The sequence below is a fragment of the Panthera pardus genome, unplaced genomic scaffold (assembly GCF_024362965.1).
Source record: "Panthera pardus isolate Hobbes unplaced genomic scaffold, ASM2436296v1 HiC_scaffold_25, whole genome shotgun sequence".
Taxonomy (NCBI): Eukaryota; Metazoa; Chordata; class Mammalia; order Carnivora; family Felidae; genus Panthera; species Panthera pardus.
Genome location: NW_026526821.1, coordinates 77,868,362 through 77,883,760, shown reverse-complemented (window position 1 = coordinate 77,883,760; position 15,399 = coordinate 77,868,362).

Sequence of the window (15,399 nt, the reverse complement as noted above, 5' to 3'; positions counted from 1 at the left end):
CCTATTTGAACTTCCTCCTCACTCCACCCCCAGCCAACAAAGAAAGAAATGCAGGTGCTTGACTGTGACTTTCTGTTCTGCAATGGAAATGGGCTCCTGTGTTTTTGTTTCACAAACATGGTTAAGGTCTGATTTTCAAGGCTGCAAGAGGGAAGCGAGGGTGATGGTAAGAAACCCAGAACTTGGATGCAAATGATGGAGCCATTTTTAATTTGTTCAGTGTAATCAGGTAGGGGAAATTCTATGTTTAAATATAACCAACCACTTTGAACCACATATGGAAGTAGCTATGTAAGAAATGCTTGGTGACGCACTGCCAGAGTTGTAAAATTTGTACCTCTCAAAACAAGGACGTAGAAAAGTTAAGTTTCTCCTGGTGATGCTAACATATCTGCATCGCACTGTGCATGCAATTTCATGTCATAAATAATGGATTTACTGGCTTACCTACTACCATGTGTGGGATATCACACATGTGGAATGTGGCTGAATGAATGTCACCGTGAGACCCTTACCTTTCGTCAGGAGGTTTTCTCCACCTCAGGCTGGGACCAGGCAGGGTCAGGCTGGAGAGAGCTGATGCTGCCTGGCCTTGCAACATTGCCTAATGAGCACAAACACTGTTTTGGACTCAAGGATCTTGAGCTCCACAAGCCACAAATCATGAGGAAAGGGAAATCAAGCATTAAGGTCATCCCTAGATTATTATTGACTGGAACGGTCTGGAAATGGTTGGGTCTTTCTAAATGTCGACTGGGGCCTCTGTGAGGTCCAGCGACGTGGTGGTGTTTGCTTTTATTGCTGAAATTTCTCTATTTCAGGTTTTACTTGCTCTGATCCCTCTCAGAATGGGTGTAGAGACTGGCTCTCACCTGGCCTTTTCCTAGAGCTGCAGGAGGTCCTGAGGGAGAGTTTGGTGGCAGGTAACACATGCAGACCAGGGGCATGGCTTTTACTCAAGTCCATGTGGGCCCTGGGATCAATCACACCTGTCCTAATTTGTCCACTGAGGCAGACTTGGGTGAAGAGAGACTTCGGGGGTAGCAGAGGAGAGAAAATGCAAGGACATCGTGTGTGTGTGTGTGTGTGTGTGTGTGTGTGTGTTGTGACAACTGGAAGGGACAAGTGGGATTCACAGGTCCTGGTGCCCCGAGTCTGGTCCCTGAGGTGATGTAGAGCCCATGAAAATGGGTCCCAAGGCTGACCCCAGGACCTCATCTTTTGGGGTCACCTTCCACTGCACGCTCCTGTCCCTGTGGAACCACCTGGGCTGCTGGGTTGTGGCATATGGACTGGTTTCACTTTCCTTCAATGGGAAGAACTGGAATTGATTGACCAGCAATTTGCTAGTGTGTACGTTTTGCGTGTTGTGCTGGGCTAGGGCCTGTGGAGGACACTAAAGAAATAGAACATCAGCCTTCTCTTGGAAGACTACCAGACATTGGTTACATGATTGTGGATATACACACATTCTAGGGACTGACCCAGGGCACATCCTGGGTGCCTGGTTTAGAAGATAGAGACCTTAATGGGGGTTTGAAGTCAGGGAAGGTTTCTTGGAAGAGGCTGAGCTGCTTTTCAAAGAGAGGGGATTTTAGACATGCAGAGAGAAGTGGGGCTAACTCAATAGATGGAGAAAATTCCGTAAGCCCTATGATCATGAGCCCTATAAGGAGCAGGGATCCTAGTGATAGCTTTTTCAGTCTGAGTTCAGGCCCCAATTTTAGCCTTGAGGCAGGTCAGCTAAAGACAAGACTGTTACCTTGCTCTCCTCCCTGGCTGTCCTGTTCACAACTGTTATGATAAATTTTAACCAAATTATACCCCAGAGGCAGGCAGGCAGGCAGGCAGGCAGGCAGACAGGCAGGCAGGCATCCTTTGCCACTAGTATAGAGAACCGAATCAACCAACCGGGGTTCCTGCCAGAACAGGAAACCATGAGAAGTGTGTGCCCGGCCGCGTCCTCTGAGGCACTTTTCCCACCCTGTTGCTCGAGAGGACAGCCTTGGTATGGCACCTGCCTCACTGTGGATGTGTGGATGAGGCCTCCGGAAGGCAGGAGAGAGTCCTGGATGGCTTATCTGACATTTGTTGGGTGATTTGTCATTGAAGGCTGTCTCCCTCAGGCAGCTGTGTGCCCCGGGTGAGTGACTTCCTCTCTCTGGACTCAGTTTCTGAATCTGTATACAGAGAGGGGGAGCCAGATGGCCTTGGATGTCCCTTCCAGGTCAGCCTATTCCTGTCCCTAAAGGCAGATGGAGGCAGGTGGGGAGGGCAGTGGAGCAGAGAGGAATTGAGAGGAATTCCCCAGCAAAGGCTCTCAGGAACCACACAGTTCCCCATTCTGGTGCCACCTGCTCAGAGGGTGTGGGTGAAAAGGGTACTGGCCTTGAAGGTCGTGTGGATGGGTGACCAGGCCTCCCCAGATGAGCCCTTAGGCTCTTTGGGGTTCAGATTTGGACTAATGTGGAGCCCTTAGTTAGGCCTGTCTTGCTTTACCAGGAAAAGTTCAGTTTTGTCTTGTGTAGAAAGTTGCCTGTGGTGCCAGGGAGGGAACTGTTGCCCTGAGAGGCTCACACTCAGTCTCATGACTGCAGCAAGGGCTGTGTCATCATGGCCAGGATCAGCAGGGCAGCAGACACAGGTCCAAGCAAGTTCTCCAGGTGCCTCCCATGGACTCTTGGGTCCAAACACACCCTCATGTCCATAGCACATGATGTCTGAAGAGCTGAGGCTGGAAGACCCCGACCAAGGGCTGCACTGATGCTGGAAGGAAGGTTCTTTGAAGAATGAAGACTAGAGAGAGCACATGACTTGACCAGACATGCATAGCTACTTGGGGACACAGCTGCAGCTAACTCCAGGTCTCCTGACTCTCTATCATGCTTTCTCTTCCACCAAATTGAAAGGTGGCAAAGGCTTGGTGTACCACAGATTGAAACTTGGACTGATCTCTGGGAATCAGATCATTCTCTAAAAATGTGTCAGAGGAAGTGAGAGTGCAGGGCCTCTCTTCACACATTGGAACTGTAGGTGGGGCACGTGTTCTCAGCTCCAGGCAGGGCAGAGAAAGTTGTGGAAGGGCAGCTGACCAAAAAGTACTTATTTAAGCATTTGTGTGTGCCCAGCCTTGAGCTAGGCGTAGTAGGGCATGAAGGAGCTTTGAGGTTCATACCTCATACAGCAATTTCACTGCAGCTGGCAAGGCAAATCTAACCCCTAAACTAATTGCAAAAGCAACTGAATGCAAGCTCCTGTTTGTGTGATAAAATAGAAGAACATACATTTATATTTGCATAAAAGAAAATCTGAAAGGATACAAAAAGCTAGTAAAAGTGGTTAATTGAGCAGTCAGTCATGTGATAAGAACTAGGGGGTGAGATGTTGTCATTTGTATATTTTCATTACAAAAATTTTTTGAACTCTGTGAATGTATCATCTTCATAAAAAATTAAATATAAACAACAATACTACCAATCAAGAACATGCTGAATTGGGTGACTAGTAGCAAAAGGAATTCAGGAAAAAGAGTTGAGGGGATTTCTTAGAGACTCCTTAAGCTTCTGGAAGATTAAAACTGGAAGGGGCTCTAGGTGTCATTGTGTCTGACTTTCCACTCAATGCTATCGGGTCTTCTATAGTCACAAGACACAGAACTTCCAGTGTCCCTTCCTAAGCCCTGTACCATACATGGACAGTGCCGATCAAGGGATCACAACGCATAAAGAGGTCAGTCTCCGTCCTCAATGGCTTTACGTTCTTCAAGTGCACCTTTAACTGAGATGCCAAGGGGATTTTAAGAGTTTTAGGGTAAAAAACAAAGTGATAAGGGGCTTAGAAGGAGGGTAGAATGAGGGAAAGCAGTAGAGTTAAACAGAAAGTAAGAAAGAAGAAAGCAACAGTGTTTGAAATAACTCTCAAAGGATGGATGACATGTTGACAATCAGAGCAGGAATGCCAGGTGGAGAGAATGCAATGTTTAGGAAATATTCAAGATTGACTGGAGATTGGGCCACCGTGGTGGAATAGTGGCATGGAAATCTGGATAGGGATCATGTTGTTGACTATATGGAGTGCCAGTCTGAGGTATTTCTCTGTCTCTCCTTTTTTTAAGTTTATTTATTTATTTTGAGAGAGACAAACAGCGTGAGTGGGGGAGGGGCAGGGAGAGGGCGAGTGAGAATCTTAACCAGTCTCTGTGCTGCCAGCACAGAGCCTGACATGGGGCTTGAACTCACGAAACCATGAGATTGTGACCTGAGCTGAAACCAAGAGCTGGATGCTTAGCCAACTGAGCCACCCATGCACCCCTGAGGTATCTATTTAAACTTTAATAGAAAATTGGGAATTAATACAGATTTATGAACATGTGCTTGAGTTATTCTTCTTGAGATTTTCTGGTGAGTGAGCATTCTCTGTTCCATCCAAGAACACATGAGGAGAAGCTTCCTGGAAGCAGTAGGAATTGAGCTGGGCCTTCAAGGATCAGTAGAATTTAGAAAGCATTCTTGGTGGAAGAAAGCTGAGTCCAATATCAGTGGGCATCACTGAAGGACTTTGAGCAGGAGAGAGCATGACAATACTGTGCATTGGAAGGACAGCTCTGTTGTGTAACTTAGTATAGAAAGGAGAAAGGATTGCTTGAGGCACAATGGTAGGTAAGGAAGCTTTCTCTATAGTCCCAAGGCAAGACACTGAAGGTCTCTCTGAATTAGGTGGCAGTAATGGGAATGGAAAGAAGAAGAAGACTGGAAAGACCCATTCCTTTCCCATCCCAAAGGTCCTCTTTTCTTGGATTTGCAAAAAGAAACTTTTGACCCATTTGCTAGTCCTGAGAGGAGAGACCATTCTTAGCTCAATACTCAAGGCTCTCTACTTACCAGATGTTTTTCTGGATCTATCTACTCTCTCTTATCTCTCCACTGGCAGGAAGTGGCAACCATACTTACCCCAGCCCTACTGTTCTTTGGCATATTACTGCAATTTGGATTTCATTTCATAGATGGTATAATAAACCTTTGCATCCTTGGACATCTGCTGCCAGGTTGGAGGAGAAGATGTTCAGTGGTGGTGAGAAGTCACCAATACTAGATTCAATTTTCTCATTTTACATGTAAGAAAGCAGAGGCCCAGAGAGTTAAAGGAACATGCTTAAATCACAAAGAGAAGTGGGGAGTTAGGAGCAGAACTAGGTCTTTAGACTCCAAGTCCTGGACTTTTTAAAGTATACCTTATAGTTTCTGTTGAAGAATGCTAATATTTACTGAGCACATATTATGTGTTATGCACTGTGTTAAAGCTTTGATATCATCATTTAATCCCCTTAATGACCCTATGAGGTAGGGACTATCATTATCTCTTTCTCTTCAAATGGGAAACCACAGGTCATAGAAACAAAGTAATTTTATCAAGGTCACACAGCTAGGAAGTTGCAAAACCAGAATTTGAATTTAGGTCTGTATAACTCCAAGTATGTATTCAAGTATAAGACCCCCCCTTAAAATTATTTGTTAAAATAATTGACAGCCTCAATAGAAGTTCTACTTTTAACATTTACTGTTTGAGAAGATATAGAGGACTCAGTAATACCTTTAATTTAATCTGTATTTGAATAATCAGTGTCTGCATACATTTCGGAAAATATACATTTGGAAAATAATTGTACGTATATATGCAAGACATGGTGGGTATGAGATTCAGAACCCATCAGTGAGTAGAAGAGGTAGTTTGTGAGGTGTGGGAAGATAGTAGCTTGGGAAATACAGTAAGATGAGCAATCTCAGTGGAGTGAAATTTTAAAGCTTTTCACTCCGATGAGATTGCTCATCTTTCAGTTCTCTGATGTAACTTGACTCACCAACCTGCAGGTATGAATGAAGTCACACATTTGTTTGGCTCATTACTCCTACCTGTAAAACTCATGACCTTGGGCTCCCCTGCACAATTTCCTACTTATACTTGTACTCCTGGGATGCTGTGAGAGGCAGTATGTAAACAAACTTGTACTTGCTGGTGGACCTTGGATATTTGTCGTGTGTCTTGCTGCTCTCCCCAGTGTTCTGCCAATATACTGCTCTATTGTGGGGAATTAGGGGGAGCGGTGGGCCAGGGCAATGCCTTAGTCTTCTTTGTTAGAAACAATGTGTTACAGAGTTTAGAGAAGCATCTCTATGTAATTTTTAATTGAGTATTGAGTATAATTTATATTCAAGAAAATACGCAGGGTACAGTGTTCAGGTCAATGAATATTAACCATTGTATATGCTTGTGTAATCTAAAAAGATATAGAATATCCCAGAAGTTTCTCTTGTACTCCTTCTAGTGTCAATTCCCTGATTCTCCAGAGGCAACCACTTTCTAATTTGTCATATTAGATCAGTTTTAACTTCATCTAAGTGGAATTATATAGATGTGTTTGGCTTCTTTCACTTAAAAGAATATTTTCAAGATTCACCCATATCATTGCATTATCAATAGTTCACTCTTTATACCGTTAAGTTATATCCTATTGTATAGATGTGCCACAATTTTTCTATCCTCCTATTGATGAATATTTGGGTTTCCTATTTTTTACTATTATGAATGAAGATGATATTAACACTCTTGTACAAGTCTTTTTGCGGAAGCATGTTTTCATTTCTCTTATATAAATACATAGTAGTGAAATTACTGGGTCATAGGGTAGATGTGTATTTAACTTTATAGGAAACAGCCAAACAGTTCTCCAAAGTGATCATACCATTTCACACTTATACTAAGTAATATGTGAATGTTTTACTTGCTTCACTTGTTTTACTTGTTTCATACTGTCTCCAACATTTGGCATTGTCAGTACTTTTTATTTTAATCATGCTAATAGGTGTGAAATTACAACATGATGTTGAGTACCTTTTCTGTTTAATTGACTGTATCTAATTTTGAGAGATGTCTTTTGGCTATTAAAAAAATAAGGCTGCTGGTTTTTAGATGTTTGATTTGTAGGTATTCTTTATATATGCTAGATACACATTATACATAACTATATATATATTTATAAATTTAATATGTAAACTATATATATGTTTATAAATTTAATATAAATAAATTTATAAATATATATATAGTTATGTATATAACATATTGTTATATATACATATTTTTCCCCAGTCTGTGGCTAGCCCATACATTTTCTTTTTTTTAAGTTTATTTATTTATTCTTAGAGAGAGAGAGAGTACAAGGGAGGGCAGAGAGAGAGGGAGAGAGAATTCCAAGAAGGCTCTTCACTGTCAGCACAGAGCCTGACAACTTGGGGCTTGATATTACCAACCATGAGATCACGACCTGAGCCGGAATCAAGAGTTGGACGCTTAACCGACTGAGCCACCCAGGTGCCCTTAGCCTATACATTTTCTTAATGGTGTCTTCTGACATCCAGAATCATCTACATAGCAAATTATCCTCCAGTTTCTTTACTTAATGACAATATTTATTTTGCTCACAAATCTATAATTTTGGTAGGACTCATTAGGAATAACTTGTCTCTGCTCCCTTTGATGTCAGCTGAGGTGACTTACTGGCTGGGGGCTGAAATCATCTGAAGGCCTGATAACTCATATATCTGGCCCTTGATAATATCAGCTTAGACCTTAGATGGAGCTGTTGACAAGAATGCATACCATGACCTCTCCATGTTGCTGAGTTCCAAAGGTAAGAGCATCTTAAGAAAGAGAGTATGTTTACTTTTTGGAAGATGGAAGCTATTTACTTTTTCTAACCTAACTTCAGAAGAAATATAGAATCATTTCTGCTTTATTCTAAAAGTTGGAGAAGTTACAAACTCACCCTGGTTAATTGACTCCACTTCTTGGTGGGGAAGTGGCAATGTTTTAGAAGACCACGTGGGACTGGAATATTGCTCTAGCCATTTTTGGAAAATACAATCTGCCTGAGTCTAATTCTAATATGTCAGTTTATCTTTTATTAGTTAGTGCTTTTTATAAACATCCTAAGATTTTTTCCTACCTGAAGATTGCAAAGATATTTTTCTATGTTTTCTTCCGACACTATATGGTTCTGCCATTTACATTTAGGCCTGTGATCCATCTTTCTTGAATTAATTGTTGTGTAAGGAGTGAGGTAGATGTTGATAATGACATTGTTTTTCATACAGATACCCAATTGATCCAGTACCATATGTTAGAAAGACTTAACTGTGACACAGGAAACCCTCAAAATCCTAGAGGAGAACACAATCAGCAACCTCTTTGACCTTGGCTGGAGCAACTTCTTACTAGACACGTCACTGGAGGCAAGGGAAACAAAAGCAAAAATGAACTATTGGGACTTCATCAAGATAAAAAGCTTCTGTACAGCAAAGGAAACAATCAACAAAACTAAAAGGCAGACTGCAGAATGGGAGAAGATATTTGCAAATGACATACCTGATAAATGGTTAGTGTCCAAAATCTATAAAGAACTTATCAAACTGAACACCCAAAAACCAAATAATCCAGTTAAGAAATGGGCAGAAGACATGAATACATTTTTCCAATGAAGACATCCAGATGGCCAACAGGCACATGAAAAGATGCTCAACATCACTCATCACCAGAGAAATACAAATCAATTTCGTGATGAGATATCACCTCACACCTGTCAGAATGGCTAAAATTAACAACACAGGAAATGACATATATTGGTGAGGATGTGAAGAAAGGGGGACCCTCTTACACTGTTGTTGGGAATGCAAATTGGTACAACCACTGTGGAAAATAGTATGAAGATTCCTCAAAAAGTTAAAAATAGAAGTACCCTATGACCCAGCAGTTGCACTACTAGGGATTTACCCAAAGGATGCAAAAATACTGATTCAAAGGAGCACATGCGCTCTGATATTTATAGCAGCATTATAAACAATAGCCAAATTCTGGAAAGAACCCAGATGTCCATTTACCCATGCATGGTTAAAGAAGATATGGTATACATATACAATGGATTATTACTCAGCCATAATAAAGAATGAAATCTTGCTATTTGCAGTGGAGCTATTTGCTATTATGCTAAGTGAAATAGTCAGAGAAAGACAAATACCACATGATTTCACTCATATATGGAATGTAAGAAACAAAAAAGATGAACATAGGAGAAGGGAAAGAAAGAGGAAAAAAAAGTTAAGAGACTCTTAACTAAAAAGAACAAACTGGGGGTTGATGGAGGAAAGTGGGTGGGAATGGACTAAATGGGTGATGGGCATTAAGGAGGGCACTTGTGTTGAGCACTGGGTGTTATATGTAAGTGATGAATCACTAAATTCTTCTGAAACCAATATTATACTATATGTTAGCTAACTAGAATTTAAATAAAACTTTGGAAAACAAGCCACTTTGCAAGAAAAGTTGAAGTCAATTAGCCATATATAAATGGGATGATTTGTGGAATCTCTACATTGTTTTATTGATCTATTTGCTTATTCTTTCATCAATATCAAATTATAACTTTATGATGAGGCTTGAAATCATGTAATAAAAGTCCTCCATATTTGTTATTCTTTTTTATGCCTTTGGATATTCTATTCCCATATAACTTTTAGATTTAGCTTGTAATTTTTTTTTTCTTGAGAGAGACACAGGTGCAAATGAGCAAAGGGCAGAGAGAGAGAGAGAGAGAGAGGGAGAGAAATGGGACTCACCCAAAGCAGGGCTCATTTTTACCTGAAGTGGGGCTTGTGCTCACCCAAAGCAGGGCTTGAGCTCACCTGATGTAGGACTCAAACTCACTAACTGTGAGATTGAGATCGTGACCTGAGTTAAAGTCAGATGCTTAATGACCGAGCCACCCAGGTGCCCTAGCTTGTGAATTTTTCAAAAAGGCCTACTGGAATTTTGGTTGACATGGCATTGAATCTATAGATCCATTTAGACAGAATGGCTTTTTAACAATATTTGTCTTCCAACTTATGAGCATAGTATATGTCTCCATTTCCTGACCTCTTTAATTTCTCTCTGTAAAACTTTTTTTGTGTTTTGTATATTTCCAATAGATTTATTTTTAGCTATTTACTGTTTTTAATGATGTTGTAAATAGGATTTAAAAATTATTTTCTAATTATTCATTGGTGCTCTATTAAAATTAAATTGCTTTTGGTATATTAACCTTTGGTTATCTTGTAACTTTGCTAAATTCATTTATTAGTTCTACTTCTTCTTTTAAAGTGTCCATAGCATTTTCTACTGGGCAATCAAATTGTCTGCAAATAATAATGACTTTACTTCTTTTCTAATATTCGTGTGTTGTATTTTTTTTCTTGCCTTATTGTACTGGCTAGGTCTTCTAGTATATACTGAATAGAAGTGGTGAGAATGGATGTAACTATGATATCACCAGTAGGTTTCTTGTAGATTCTTTTTATCAAATTAAAGAAGTTCCTTCTCCCTACCTATCTTCCTAGTTTGCTGAGAGGTTTTATGATTTTTGGCTATTTTTTTTTGTTTTTGTTTTTTTGTTTGTTTTTTTAAATGATGGGTATTGAATTGTGTTAATTGCTCTTTCTGTATCTAATGGGAATGAGATTATGTAATTTTTTTTGCCTTAATTACATTGAACACTTTTCAAATGTTAAGCTAATCTTGCATTCCTGGATCAACCTCATGGACATGATCTACATCTATATAACTATCTATCTATGCTATATGTGTGAATTTATTTTGCTAATATGTGGTTAAGAATTTTTCATTTATGTTCATAAAGGATGTTTGTTTGCTTTTCTTATAATGTCTTTGTCAGGTTTTGATATCAGTATTATATGAACCTTATGTACTGAATGGGGAAATATTCCCTGTGATTTCTGAAAGTGCCTGTGTAAGGTTGATATGAATTATTCTTTAAATATTTACATAATTAATTGGTGAAGCCATCTATGCCTGGTGGTTTCTTTGTTTGTAGGTATTTTATTAATAGTTTAATTTCTTTAATAGACATAGGGGCATTTCTATTTTCTTTTTCTCCTTATCTGAGTTCTATTAAGTTTTATTTTTCAAGGATTTTTTCCATTTTATAGAAGTTGTTGATATTTTGGCATCCATTTGTAACATCTCCTTATTATTCTTGTATATCTGCAGGATTTTCAGTGATGTCTCCTCTTTTGCTCCTTGGTAATTTGTGCTTTTCTTTTGATAAGTTTTGCTAAGGATTTATGTGTTTTATTAATTTTTTCGGATATTCAACTTTCAATTTTTTATTTATTTGTCTATTCTATTTATTTCTGCTATTAATTTTATTATTTGCTTTCTGAAATCTACCTAATGTTGGTTTTAATTTACTCTTTTATCTTGATTCTTTTTTTAATGTTTATTTATTTATTTTGAGAGAGAGACAAAGAGAGAGAGCTGGGGAGGGACAAAGAGAGGGGGAGAGAGAGAATCCTGAGCAGGCTCTGAGCTGTCAGTGCAGAGCCTGACCTGGGGATTGAACTCAGAAATTGTAAGATCATGACCTGAACTAAAAATCAAGAGTTGGACACTTAACCAACTGAGCCACCAAGGTGCTCCTTTTTTTTCTTGATTCTTAAGGTAGAAATTTAGGTCTTTGATCATCTCTTTTCTAATATAGGGACTTAAAGCTCTACATTTCCCTCTAAACTCAGCTTTATCTGCATCTCACAAATTTTTTTATGTTATATATATTTTTTAAATTTATTACTCAGAGATATTTTCTAATTTCTCTTGTGATTTCTTCTTTGATTTGCAGGTTATTTAGAAATGAGTATTTAAAATTTGAGACATTTCAAGATTTTCTGGCTATCTTCTTGTAATTCATATCTAATTTAATTCACTTGTGATCAGAGAGAATTATTTTGATATTTTGATATCATTTTGAGCCTTGATAATTTTTTCAGATTTGTTTTATGGACCAGCGTGCAGTCTCTCTTGGTGAATGTTTTAGGTGCACTTGAAATTAATGAGTATTTGCAGGTTTGGGCAATAGGGTCAATTATATCAAGCTGCTTGACAGTGGTGTTCAATCCTTATATGCTTACTGATTTTTTTTTTTATTATATCAATTACTGAGAGAAGGGTGTTAAAATCTACAACTATGAATGTGGATTTCTCTTTAGTTTTGTCAAGGTCTGCTTTTTGAATTTTGAAACACTAGGATGAGTCTCTATGCATTTAGGATTGATCGTTAGATCTTTGTAATGAATTGACCTTTTTATAATTATGGAATTCTCTCTTTATCTCTGGTAATTTGTTTTGTCTTGAAGCCCACCTTGTCTGATTTTTATATAGCACACTAGCTTTCTTATACTTAGTGTTTATATAGAATATCTTTTTCAAGTCTTTACCTTTTAATATATTTGTGAATTTATATTGAACTTATGTTATTTTTAAATAACATGTAGGTCAGGCTTACTTTTTTTACTGAGTCTGACAATTTTTGCTCTACTCTTGGTGTGTTTAATCTGTTTACACTTAATATAATTAAATGTATGATGGATTTAAATCTACCTCTTGGCACTTTTCCAATCTGTTCTTTGTTCTTTTCTTCCTTTTCCCCCTGTATACTTTTGGATGAATCAAAAATTTTTTGGTATTCTATTTTGTCTTCTCTACTGACTTTTTAGTTACACTTTTCTTTTTGTTATTTTTATAGTACTTGCTCTTTAGAAATTAAACTATATGTCTTTAAATGGTCACAATCTATCTCCAAACATGTTCATAGGTTTTTTTATGAACAATGTAAACAAGTCTTATAGCAAGATTTCATGGACCTGCTTCTTGCCCTTTATCATCTTGTTGTTATATATTTTACTTCTATTTATGCTATAAGCCTCATGATGTATTATCATTATTTTTGTTTTAAAAAATCAACAATTTTTATGGAAGTTTTTATATATAATATACATTACAATTTGTATATATATAATATATATGTATATATACAGAATAAAAATATATTTTATATACACACATAATTTTGGGGGGCATTTCTGTGGTCCTGGTTTGCTGGAGACAAATTCTCTCTGTTTTTGTCTGTCTGAAAATGTCTGTATATTGCTTTTATTATTACAGAATATGGAGCATTAAGTTGATAGGTTCCCCTCCTTGCAGCACTATAAAAAGTTGTTTCAGTTTTCTAGCATTCTTATTGTTGTTTCCTGTACATTATAAATCTTTTTTCCTCTGGCTACTTTTGTGAATTTTTTTTTTATCTTTGAGTCACAGTTTAACTATGACATTTTAAGGTATGATTTTCTTTGAATTTGTCCTGCTTGGGTTCACTGAGCTTCTTGGATGTACATGTTAGTTTTGAAAAGTAGAAAAAAAATTTTTTTTACACTTATTTATTTTTGAGAGAAAGACTGAGACAAAGAGTGAGCATGGGAGGGGCAGAAAGAGAAGGAGACACAGAATCTGAAGCAGGCTCCAGGCTCGAGCAAGTGTTCAGCACAGAGCCCGACGTAGAGTCAAACCCTTGAACTGTGAGATTGTAACCTCACAGAAGTCGGATGCTCAACCAACTGAGCCACCTAGGCATCCCTTGACTTTATTTCTTGGAAGGAAGGAAGGAAGGAAGGAAGGAAGGAAGGAAGGAAGGAAGGAAAACATATTTTCCCTGTTATCTTTCTCTTTTTCTTCTGGAACTTCAATTACATGTTTTCTAGACCCTTTGATATTATCCGTTGTTTCTTAATTCTTTTTTCCCCTTATTTTAGTGTTTGTTTTTTTTGGGGGTAATTTCTATTTTGTCTTTAAGGTCATTGATTTCTTCTTCTGCTATATCTAATTTGATGTTAAATTTATTAAGTAAATTTTTATTATATATTTTTTTCATTTCTATTTTTTCCATTTGGGTATTCTTTAACTGTCACCTTCTGTCTTCTGAAGTTACGAATCTGTTTATGCATATATTTTCTCCACTAGATTCTTTAAAATATTTGTCATTGTTGTTTTAAAGTCCCTACCTGGGTCATTTCTGGGTCTTTTTCAATTGACTGTTTCCTCTTTTGACCATGGGTAAGATTTTCTTGTGTTTTTGTACCTTTCATATATCTTGATGTGTGGAGACATTTTGGGTGGAGTAACAGTAGAGCAAATAATATTCATCTCTAGAAAAGGGGATCATCTTTTTTATCTGAGGGCATGTGTGAGGGAATTGAGTCAATTTCATATGTAGTTCAATGAGTCTGGGCTTGATCGCAATTTAAGTTAGATTGATTGTGTCACTGGCTTGATTGCAACTTAAGTTAGATTTATTGTGCTGCTGGCTTAAAACAATTTAAGAAAAAAAATCAAGTCTTGCTTTAGCAAGATTTAGGATCTGAATACTGGTGATATTCCAGAAAATTCTTTATGCTCTATAATCCGGCTACCAGCTTCTACCTCTTCCACTGGAGAGTATTCTTTGCTTTCCAATTTTGCCTCCAGCTTTCTGCATCTTGAGAGTTCTCTGTATCCCCTGATGTGCTGTCCACATCTTTTGGAAGATGGCTGCAGTGCACTTGATGGAAGCCCAGAGCGCCTCAGAGTGATTTCTCTCAGATCTCTTGCCCCACCCATAGCTTCAGCCTTGCACTTGGGGAAGGCTGTGGGCACCTCAGGGGGATCTGTATCTGTGTCTGCTCTCTTGCCCCATCATACTACATCTGGGCCTAGATGAGAACAAGGGGAGCATATTGGTAGGTAGGTGCAGATTCACAGTTTGGCTGGGGTTCCTCAAGGTTCTAATCTGTCATGCCAACCAACTCACTACTATGTTTGACAACTTTGGTTGGTTTCTCTTTATTCCCATCCATGGCAGATTCCTCTTTCTCTACTCCTTCACCAGTGATGAAAGCATCATAGCTGTCTTCTTGCTAGGAAGGAATCATCACTTTTTGAAATTTAGTTCATTTTCATTTCTTGGCATCTTAGCTCTCTCATTGCTTTTGTATTTTGTAGCTTATCTGGATTTTTTTCACTGTTAGGGTGGAAGCACCAGTCTCGTGATTCTCTGCATTCTAATTGGAAGTGGTACTTGGTTCTTTTTATTTTTATTTACTTCCTGTGTCCAGGACTTAAACACCTATGCATTGTAGCTGGGATAGGGATTGGTTTGATTGACTTGAACTCAAAATCTTTACTCCCTTTCTTTGTGGAAGGCTTTCTCTTGGGTGAAACTCATAATTTCTGACTCCATCTCTCAGGAGGAGTTGTCCTTCCAAGAGGTTCTCAGACCCTATTAAATGGGTGTCTGTTGGGCCCACCCTATCAGTGTCACAGAGATACCTACATCTCACTCTTCAAGGTGTGGCAAACTCCCCCATCCCTCAGGTACACAGTGTATCATATTAAAGTAAGAATAACTAAGAGAGGGGTGACACTTTAAGAACATTTGCAGGTTGGTGACATCAAGGCCTATGGGAATGGGAGAGACTTTAGGGG